Source organism: Haliotis rufescens, unplaced genomic scaffold (genome assembly GCF_023055435.1).
Source record: "Haliotis rufescens isolate VD_foot unplaced genomic scaffold, xgHalRufe1.0.p SCAF_20, whole genome shotgun sequence".
Taxonomy (NCBI): Eukaryota; Metazoa; Mollusca; class Gastropoda; order Lepetellida; family Haliotidae; genus Haliotis; species Haliotis rufescens.
Genome location: NW_025963891.1, coordinates 15,600,683 through 15,613,010, shown reverse-complemented (window position 1 = coordinate 15,613,010; position 12,328 = coordinate 15,600,683).

The window sequence follows — 12,328 nt, the reverse complement described above, 5'->3', positions numbered from 1 at the left end:
TGCTTGCAGAAGTTTACTAAAACAAAAGCGCCCAACATTCATATACCAGTTTAGCCACCCTTTGTGGTCCATATATTGTTACCCAACACCCGGGGTAATAGCGTTCACCCACATTATGTGCACTGATGTGTGAGAATGGAGTTAGCTTTTGTTATCTCTCACTAATTTCTTCATCTTTCCCGAGACTCAAATAGTTGGTAGTTTAGTCTAAGGTTGGGGTCTCCACGTATAGGAACAGACAGATGCCATGAAAAAGCAGGTCGTAGTGATATTAATATGACGTCATAGCATTATGACCTCATTCAAAATGAAATAGACCCGTGAAGATCCGGGGTACAATAGGTCTTCATCAACCCATGCTCGCCGTAAAAAGCGACAATGCTAGTCGTGAAAAGCGACTAACGGGATCGGGTGGTCAGGCTCGCTGACTTGGTTGATGCATGTCATCGTATTCCAATTGCGTGGATCGATGCTCATGATGTCAAAGACTGGATTGTCTGGTTCAGACTCGATTATTTACAGACCGCCGTCATATAGCTGGAATATTGCTGGTTCAGGAATCCATTCATATAATGTTACCGCTGTTCTGCCTTTTGCGCCCAATGACATCTGTTTCGGTGGATAATTGAGACTGGTTATTCTCTGGCATTTATGTTTAGTATTATATTGTGGTACCTGGCACACCCTATATGTCATCGTATTTGTACATGACATTCGTTATTGTATTGCCATAATTGGAATACTGTTCAAAGCTGTACAAAGTCACTTACTCACTAGTGTATGCTCAGTGTTACTTATGATGTAGTGTGCACCACAGTCATTATGACGTATGGTACATCACGTTATATATGGCTTATTGTACACCAACATCCTTATGACGCATAGCACATCACGTTATTTATGGCATATAATCATAACGCAGTGCGTGTGGCCTATTGCACGTCGAGTCCTCTATTGATTATTGTGCACCGTAATTTTAACAACATATAGTACTCGTTATTCCTATATTGGCAAAGGCACACGAATTTCCTTTTGAATTATTATACATAGCAATCCTTGTGACTGATGGCAAATTGCATTCTTAATGGCTCATGGTGAACCGAGTTCATTTTGAATAGCGCACGCCACATTCAATCTTCACATTTCCCTGGAGCTGGATGTGTTACAGTAACACAACAACGGATGGCTAAAACGCAGTTGCAAATCAATTATTTCTCTGACTTGTTTGGGTAGACCAGCCTACATATATGCAGGTGTCAAATTCAAGTGCATATTTTTTTCTCAGACATATTTTTCCCTGCTAACAATCGACCTGAACAAACAAGACTAATTTCTAGTCCTGACATTTAACATGCATGCATCGGAAATGAGGATCATGGACTCAAATAATATTTTTAGGCTTTTAATGATGACGTTTGATATCTCTACGGATGTGGTTTCATCCGTGTGTGTTTAGTCTAGAACCAGACATTCCTTTCATATTGGGAGCTCACTTTCATCGTTGGAATTCATTTGAATAGAAAGAATAATCAATGAGGGAGTGTTCCAGGAATTATAGCAGAGGTGTTACTCATTTTTATTATGAGAATGACAAAAGTATTTCCGGGTTAGAACACATAACAGTGTAATCGAGAGTGTTCAACATTTTATAGTGTCAGGTGAAATGTTACAATGCAATAAAACCGCCGCAAATAGAAGGCAATGTTTTTACAGAAGTATTCTGACTGCATACTCCTGTCCCTCACATCAATTATTTAAACAGCCCAACCCAACATACCTCAATGGTTACATGGTAATGTAATATAGTATTGCAAATCGTTCCACAATTCAATTAACATTTATCGTGTTAATCGTGCCTTGTTTACAAAAAATATATAAGCGGTGGTGTCCCCCCTTGTCTCTTGTGTCCGTTTACATACGGTCCTATACGAACTCATATTCTAAGGTCAAGTGCAAATGGGCGGTGGGTTAGCCTAGTGGTTAAAGCGTTCGCGCGTTACGACGAAGACCCGGGCTCGATTACCGACATGGGTACAATGTGTGAAGCCCATATTTCAAAAAGGCGTAAAACCATAATCACTTACTCAAGTCCAAAACAGGCTTTTTTTCTAGCCGCGAATAGCTACAATACTGATGAATCGGCTTCAAGTTACATTAGCTCATTCACTTCTAAACAGGCTGCAAACACAATATATTCCAGTAAGTATGTATTTGCTAAGATTAGAGTTTGTCTAAGGATAATTAATGCGTTACTATCTGTAATATATGTCTGTCTGTTTATATCGTTACTATCGTATATAATGCGTTACTATCTACCAAAGAGGTGTTACTTTCTGTCTGTTTATATCACTTTGCCTGACGCGATACACAATGTCAACATAACCTATACAAACAGAATATCTGCTTAAAGGGATGACATCGACGTAACAGTTTCCAGAACAGTTTCAACTTCCAGAGAAGACTATGATGAAGCATCAAACAATGACACATTGTAACTTGGGTTTGTGCCAATCACAATATTATGTTTTATTCACCAATTGCAATATCATTCTGAGAAAATGTTTCTGCCGGTGCCACACAATGAAAGTTGAAAGTTCTATTGATTGACAAGAAGTTTCATTGATCAAACCAAATATAGTTGGCCATTAAACATCAGGTATCACAATTTATTGGATAAATAATGTCGTCTCGTAAACCAGTTCAATCGGGTCTCTGGAATTTATATTTCATATTCAACTTTTGATGACATCTTTGTTCCATAAAGATTATACAAGTGAATACACTTGTGTGAATTGTTCTGATTATTCAGGACATATATTGCATCAAGGATACTTGATCTATTTTGAAATACAATACCAGATATTATGTTTTATTATAGCATTAAGTATCGGATTCCAAACGACAGCGACAATTGCACAATCGATTACCTCGGTTAAAATAAAGTTCTAAATGTGTCGTTCTCCACTGTCTTAAGATATTATCTTGATATTTAGAGTCATGTTCGTCTTATGAAATAGAACTGAAAACATAATATTGAAACAAGTCATTCCTTGAATACACGCCTGGTGAACTTTATTATTATGTATTATTTATGTTATTTGGTTGGGCAAGACGTGTTTTGAAATAAAAATGGCCCCACTGTGTCGCAAAACGAATATATTTCTAAAACATTTCTTTCTTTTTCTTATAAACAGCAGAACCTCTGCACTTGTACACAGCAGACCTTATTCAAAATTAGCTTATCGTTTTTATTAGTTTCAGCAAAATCAGTGAGTGCACTATCGTGTCACTGGATTTTCTAGTTCATCGATCACTTGATTGTCTGGTTTACAGGCCGACAGACGCATGGCAGGAGTACTGCTATTCGGCGTCAGGCAGTAAATACTTCCTTTTTACGCAAATTGTGTAAATGGCGAGTGATACCGGTCGGGCAGGACATGCTTACCCTTTTCGCCAATAACTGGTGTCTTCACTGATTTTTAGTGGTCCATTAATGTAATTTTCACAGCTATATTTCCCTCTACGCTAAATGGAATCTGTTTCGGGGGATAGTCAAGACCAGTTATTCTTTTGCATTGAGGGGTTTTTTTTATTATATTGATCGGTCGTGTTAACTAATGTCAACGATTAAAAGATGAAAAAGTTTTAAAACGGCAATGAAGCGATATTTTCTTTACATCAAAATGATCACGCAATCGCAATGAACACTATCAATGTAACGACATCTTCAAGTTATATGGAATGCTTTGTGTAGAGTGTGAGCCTATTTCTAGTGTCCCGAGCTATGATATTGCTGGAATATTGCTAACAGCGGCTTAAAGTCATACTCACTCACACACTTTGTGTAGGGCTAAAAGCAACAGAACTAATAGATGACTGCTCGACAAAACATGTGTTGATTCTTAGTATACTTCAAGGCTTCAATCACTTTTACATATTTAACTTGATAGCAGATCTTCACATATATTATGGATATGTTTACGGTTTGAAGACAGAGACTGATGTCGTTACGCTGACTATTAATACAATACACGTACTACTTCTAACGAACGGAAATGAGTTTCAGCAGACCCTGTTGATCCTAAAAGTCGGACCGGGCCGGGGCAGCCGGTAATACTAAAACTGGATTGCTGAATAATAACACGAAACGTGCATATCCCACCAAGGAGTTATCACAAATGGATCAGAATTAGGTTGATATTAATCAAGAGAGGGAGAGCTATGCTAAGTGTAGATTTAACTCATAAAGAGCAGTTATGCTCGAAACTGTTACACCTAAATACTAGTGTCCAAAACCAACAGAAGACAAATTCACCGAAACGCAATCTCACGAGTCATTGCACGCTTTAATAAAAGTAGTGAAGCGTTACTAAATATTTTAAACCGGACGTGATCTGAAGGTACCGTTTTAAAACGTCAACAAATAATAGATGCTATTAGTGTGAGTCAGTGTAATATATTTGGCTGTGATACACTACCCTTTACGGCCGATCAGACTCGATAATGGGATATGGAAAAAACGTACCATTTTGTTTATTATATAACAACACTTGAAATAAGAACACTGAAGAGTTTGCACAGTGACATTCATTCTGACATCTCAGATTTTCGGTTTCCGATTTCCGGTATACCTTTATGTGCATGTTCCATGCTTTAGACAAGCAAATTTAATATTTACAAATCATTTGCATTGTCAACGGGTCACGGATGCACATCAAACACAATCATCTCGATTGCGCTGGGATCGCCAACCAGCGTGGGTCTAAAATTGTTATCCACGCTGCACAGGACCGGTGTATACTTTAGGAGAATATAAATGCCTTCGTAATATGTTAATAATAGTTATGTTCATATTGAGATATTGGCAGCATGTGGTATATCAAACGGAGGCTGTCATTACGTCGATCAAAGGTCGTTATGAATCATGTCGATGCTCTTAATAAATGTTTCTTGGACAAGGATATATAGCAATGTATGTGCAAGCTCAAAAATAGTATTCTGATTAATGTGGTATTTCCCGTCTTTTTACATCAAAGAAGAGATAAAAAGATATATTCAGAAGTAAAGGATAAAGTATGTACATTCTTATAACATAGTCGGAATATGGAAAGGGTTTTGTCGCTTTTGTTTTTTCTTATTATTAATGGTTTTACTCAGGATGTTTTTTCATGTGCTCAATCCGGATGCTCAGGTTTCTTGGTATTTACATGCATATGAGGGGAAATGTCGCATATTCATGAACATGCACTCACTAATCTCTGTTCATTCGATTAACAATTTGGTGTTTAGTTATATTATATGGGGTGCACTTCTCTGTTTTCATTGACAGAAATAACTTCGTCCTTGTGAAAGATACCTTGTGTCTTAATTTATACATGTAGGTACATGGTATACAGTAGTGTGTCAAAAAGGGGGATAGTATAGGAGCAGAATATCTTGTGCATCGCGAGACCTAAGACTGGCCATCCGATTTGGATGAATTTGAAAAACGAGCCAACCATATGTGCAAACGTTTTTAACCAGTGGTGCCAGCGACACCTCGTCTCCTACTCTATTTCGGATACTGTAGTATAAGGAGTATGTCCCGGGCATCACTGAATCCAATTCCGCAATTTTGTAAAATTATTTTTAAATGAAGTACGCCAGTATGACCAAGTACCAGCGTCTCGTGTGACCTTCCGTTGCAGACAAGGTCAAGAAGTAATATGGGAGCGCCACAAGACAAACTATCATTTACACCATGCTTCTGGCTCGTTGCTGTGGTTACCTTCGTGAAGGTGAATTGTGAGATGCCAGAAAACGCACCTTCGTATTTAACCTGTTCTTAAATCTGTTCTCCGCATTTAGGATATGACGTCAATTATCTCTGGCTTCCGATCCCACACAAGACAATACATGGTTTGCACGACACCTGTTTTCGAGGGGTTTTTCGCTGTGTATCTTTACGGGTTGTTGTCCCTGATAAAGCTGACACACCTTGGTATAACTAATAATACTTTCCAAAGTGTGTAACACTCAAATCAAACACTCATCAAAGTTTTCAACGTGCTTAACAATACTTTTCTTTTAATTCTTTTCTCAGTGTATGGGTGAATATACTACCGGTGGTTCGACAGAAGGAAAAATTGGCCGGTCGTGATGCTTCCACTGCTTGTGGAATTACCTCCCTTGGAGTGCTGGCTTTTTTTATCAAATTCCGGCACAAAATACTTTTTTTCGTCGCCTCCAGGTAGCAGGTTCTAGAGAGAGTGAGTGAGTATGGTTTTACTCCGCTTTAAGCAATATTCCAGCAATATCACGGCGGGGGACACCAGAAATGGGCTTCACACATTGTACCCATGTCGGGAATCGAACCCGGGTCTTCGGCGTGACGAGCAAACTCTTTGACCACTAGGCTACCCGACCGCCCCAGCTGTTTCTAGAAGGCTGACTGTACCCTATACAAGGGTGAGAAGAGGGCAATTCGAGGCCTTCCATCTACGACCTGTTTTGCGTTTTATCTACTTGTCCAGTGCGGACAAGATACATGTACCTTTCGGAAAACGCCGACTTTTCTCCCTGTTTTCAAAACTGATTCCTGTATTCAAGAACTCATTCAAAACTTTCATCTCTGATAAATACTAGACATTCGTGAGTGCACTGACTTGTGTAATAGGACATATTGTATTTTACTGCTGCCACATATTTGAGGCATTATATTGCACATTAATATTGTAAAACAAATCCTGTGTATCTTAATAGTATGTGTTGAGTCTTCACTGATCGTACGTGGAGATGTACTGATTTAATCATTTAGTTTTGTACATACCGATTTCTAGATTTATCTAGATCATTTCGTTCGGGAATCAACACGTTACACAATAAACAAACGAATTGATTTCAATGATATTGACTCTGACATCACCGTTTCCCGGTTTCCGGTATCCCTTTAGTCATCGCTCAGTTACCTTCTATGTGCATGTTCCACGCTTTAGACAAGCAAATGTAATATTTACAAATCGTTTGAATTGTCAACGGGTCACGGATGCACATCAAACACAGTCATCACGATTGCACTGGGATTGCCAGCCAGCGTGGGTCGAAAGAATATTATCCACGCCACAGGAGCATAACACATTTAGCGGTGACCGTCGTACATTGTGTATGTTACTTATTTATAACATCATGCATATATATATATATATATATATATATATATATATATATATATATATATATATAGATATAGATATAGATATATATGGATAATAATTAAAAGGCTATTTTCTAGCATAAGATCCGTGCTTGTAGGAGTTTTCTAAAACAAAAGCGCCCAATTTAACATTCAGATACGAGTTCAGCCACCCTTTGTGGTCCGTATATTGTTACCCAACACCCGTAGTATTAGCGGTCACCCACATTATGTGCACTGATGTGTGAGAATGGAGTTAGCATTTGTTATCTCTCACTAATTTCTTCATCTTTCCCGAGACTCAAATAGTTGGTAGTTTATATTCTAAGGTTGGGGTCTCCACGTATAGGAACCGATAGTGTGCATCTGTCGACAGATGCCATGAATAAGCAGGTCGTGGTGATATCAATATGACGTCATAGCAAGATGACCTCATTCAAAATGAAATAGACCCGTGAATATCCGGGGTAAAATAGGTCTTCAGCAACCTATGCTCGCCGTAAAAGGCGACAATGCTAGTCGTGAAAGACGACTAACGGGATCGGGTGGTCAGGCTCGCTGACTTGGTGATGCATGTCATTGTATTCCAACTGCGTGGATCGATGCTCATGATGTCAATGACTGGATTGTCTGGTTCAGAATCGATTATTTACAGACCGCCGTCATATAGCTGGAATATTGCTGGTTCAGGGATCCATTCATATAATGTTATCGCTGTTCTGCCTTTTGCGCCCAATGGCATCTGTTTCGGTGGATAATTGAGACTGGTTATTCTCTGGCATTGATAGTATTATATTGTGGTACCTGGCACACCCAATATGTCATCGTATTTGAACATGACATTCGTTAATTGTATTGCCATAATTGGAATACTGTTCAAAGCTGTTCAAAGTCACTTACTCACTGGTGTATGCTCAGTGTTACTTATGATGTAATGTACACCACAGTCATTATAACGTATGGTACATCACGTTATATATTATTGTACACCATAATCCTTATGACGTATGGTACATCACGTTATATATGACTTATTGTACACCATAATCCTTATGACGTATGGTACATCACGTTATATATGACTTATTGTACACCATAATCCTTGTGACGTATAGTACATCACGTTATTTATGGCATATAATCATAACCGCAATGCGTGTGGCCTATTGCACGTCGAGTCCTCTATTGATTATTGTGCACCGAAAGTTTTACGACATATAGTACAAGTTATTCCTATATTGACAAAGGCACACCAAGTTCCTTTTGAATTATTATACATAGCAATCCTTGTGACTGATGGCACATTGCATTCTTAATGGCTCATGGTGAACCGAGTTCATTTTGAATAGCGCACGCCACATTCAATCTTCACATTTCCCTGGAGCTGGATGTGTTACAGTAACACAACAACGGATGGCTAAAACGCAGTTGCAAATCAATTATTTCTCTGACTTGTTTGGGTAGACCAGCCTACATGTATGCAGGTGTCAAATTCAAGTGCACACTTTTTCTCAGGCATATTTTTCCCTGCTAACAATCGACCTGGACAAACAAGACTAATTTCTAGTCATGACATTTAACTTGCATGCTTCGGAAATGAGGATCATGGACTCAAATAATATTTTATGCTTTTAATGATGACGTTTGATATCTCTACGGATTTGGTTTCATCCGTGTGTGTTTAGTCTAGGACCAGACATTCCTTTCATATTGGGAGCTCACTTTCATCGTTGGAATTCATTGAATAGAAAGAATAATAGATGAGGGGGTGTACCAGGAATTATAGCAGAGGTGTTACTCATTTTTATTATGAGAATGACAAAAGTATTTCCGGGTTAGAACAGATAACAGTTTAATGGAGAGTGTTCAACATTTTATAGTGTCAGGTGAAATGTTGCAATGCAATAAAACCGCCGTAAATAGAAGGCAATGTTTTTACAGAAGTATTCTGACTGCATACTCCTGTCCCACACATCAATTATTTAAACAGCCCAACCCAACATACCTCAATGGTTACATGGTAATGTAATATAGTATTGCAAATCGTTCCACAATTCAATTAACATTTATCGTGTTAATCGTGCCTTGTTTACAAAAATATATAAGCGGTGGTATCCCCCCTTGTCTCTTGTGTCCGTTTACATACGGTCGTATACGAACTCATATTCTAAAGTCAAGTCCAAATTGGCGGTGGGTAAGCCTGGTGGTTAAAGCGTTCGCGCGTTACTCCGATGACTCGGGTTCGATTCCTGACATGGGAACAATTTGTGAAGCCCATATTACAAAAAGCGGCCTAAAACCATAATCACTCACTCAAGTCCAAAACAGGCTTTTTCTAGCCGCGAAAAGCTACAATACTGCTGAATCGGCTTAAAGTTACATTTGCTCATTCACTTCCAACAGGCTGCAAACACAATATATTCCAGTAAGTATGTATTTGATAAGATTCGAAATAGCGTAGAGTTTATTTAAGGATAACAAATGCGTTACTATGTGTAATATATGTCTGTCTGTTTATATCACTTTACCTAACGTGCCGGTGCCACACAATAAAAGTTCTATTGTTTGACAAGAAGTCTCATTGATCAACATAACCTATACAAACAGAATATCTGCCTTAAGGGATGACATCGACGTAACAGTTTCCAGAACAGTTTCAACTTCCAGAGAAGACTATGATGAAGCATCAAACAATGACACATTGTAACTTGGGTTTGTGCCAATCACAATATTATGTTTTATTCACCAATTGCAATATCATTCTGAGACAATATTTCTGCCGGTGCCACACAATGAAAGTTGAAGGTTCTATTGATTGACAAGAAGTTTCATTGATCAAAACAAATATAGTTGGCCATTAAACATCAGGTATCACAATTTATTGGATAAATAATGTCGTCTCGTAAACCAGTTCAATCGGGTCTCTGGAATTTATATTTCATATTCAACTTTTGATGACATCTTTGTTCCATAAAGATTATACATGTGAATACACTTGTGTGAATTGTTCTGATTATTCAGGACAAATATTGCATCAAGGATACTTGATCTATTTTGAAATACAATACCAGATATTATGTTTTATTATAGCAGTATCTATCGGATTCCCGACGACAGAGACAATTGCACAATCTATTACCTCAGTTAAAATAAAGTTCTAAATGTGTCGTTCTCCACTGTCTCAAGATATTATCTTGATATTTAGAGTCATGTTCGTCTTATGAAATAGAACTAAAAACATAATATTGAAACAAGTCATTCCTTGAATACACGCCTGGTGAACTTTATTATTATGTATTATTTATGTTATTTGGTTGGGCAAGACGTGTTTTGAAATAAAACTGGCCCCACTGCGTCGCAAAATGAAGATATTTCTAAAACATTCCTTTCTTTTTCTTATAAACAGCAGAACCTGTGCACTTGTACACAGCAGACCTTATTCAAAATTAGCTTATCGTTTTTATTAGTTTCAGCAAAATCAGTGAGTGCACTTTCGTGTCGCTGGATTTTCTAGTTCATCGATCACTTGATTGTCTGGTTTACAGGCCGACAGACGCATGGCAGGAGTACTGCTATGCGGCGTCAGGCAGTAAATACTTTTTACGCAAATTGTGTAAATGGCGAGTGATACCGGTCGGGCAGGATATGCTTACCCTTTTCGCCAATAACTGGTGTCATCACTGATTTTTAGTGGTCCATTTATGTAATTTTCACAGCTATATTTCCCTCTACGCCAAATGGAATCTGTTTCGGGGGATAGTCAAGACCAGTTATTCTTTTGCATTGAGGTTTTTTTATATTATATCAACGATTAAAAGATGAAAACGTTTTAAAACGGCAATGAAGCGATATTTTCTTTACATCAAAATGATCACGCAATCGCAATGAACACTATCAATGTAACGACATATTCAAGTTATATGGAATGCTTTGTGTAGAGTGTGAGCCTATTTCTAGTGTCCCGAGCTATGATATTGCTGGAATATTGCTAACAGCGGCTTAAAGCCATACTCACTCACACACTTTGTGTAGGGCTAAAAGCAACAGAACTAATAGATGATCACTGCTCGACAAAACATGTGTTGATTGTTAGTATACTTCAAGGCTTCAATCACTTTTACATATTTAACTTGATAGCAGATCTTCACATGTATTATGGATATGTTTACGGTTTGAAGACAGAGACTGATGTCGTTACGCTGACTATTAATACAATACACGTACCACATCTAAGGAACGGAAAAGAGTTTCAGCAGACCCTGTAGATCCTAAAAGTCGGACCGGGCCGGGGCAGCCGGTAATACTAAAATTGAATTGCCGAATAATGAAACGAAACGTGCATATCCCACGAAGGAGTGATCACAAATGGATCAGAATTAGGTTGATATTAACCAAGAGAGGGAAATCTATGCTAAGTGTAGATTTAACTCATAAAGAGCAGTTACGCTCGAAACTGTTACACCAAAACACTAGTGTCCAAAACCAACAGAAGACAAATTCGCTGAAACGCAATCTCACGAGTCATTGCACACTTTAATTACAATAGTGAAGCGTAACTAAAGATTTTAAACCGGACGTGATCTGAAGGTACCGTTTTAAAACGTCAACAAATAATAGATGCTATTAGTTTGAGTCAGTGTAATATATTTGGCTGTGATACCCTACCCTTTACGGTCGATCAGACTCGATAATGGGATATGGAAAAACGTACCATTCTGTTTATTATATAACAACACTTGAAATAAGAACACTGAAGAGTTTGTACAGTGACAATGATTCTGACATCTCAGATTTCCGGTTTCCGATTTCCGGTATATCTTATGCATAGCTCATTACCTTCTGTGTGCAGATTCCATGCTTTAGACAAGCGAATGTAATATTTACAAATCATTTGCATTGTCAACGGGTCACGGATGCACATCAAACACAATCATCTCGATTGCGCTGGGATTGCCAACCAGCGTGGGTCTAAAATTGTTATCCAAGTTGCACAGGACCGGTGTATACTTTAGGAGAATATAAACGACTTCGTAATATGTTAATAATAGTTATGTCCATATTGAGATAGTGACAGCATGTTGTATATTAAACGGAGGCTGTCATTACGTCGATCAAAGGACGTTGTGATACATATCGATGTTCTTAATAAATGTTTCT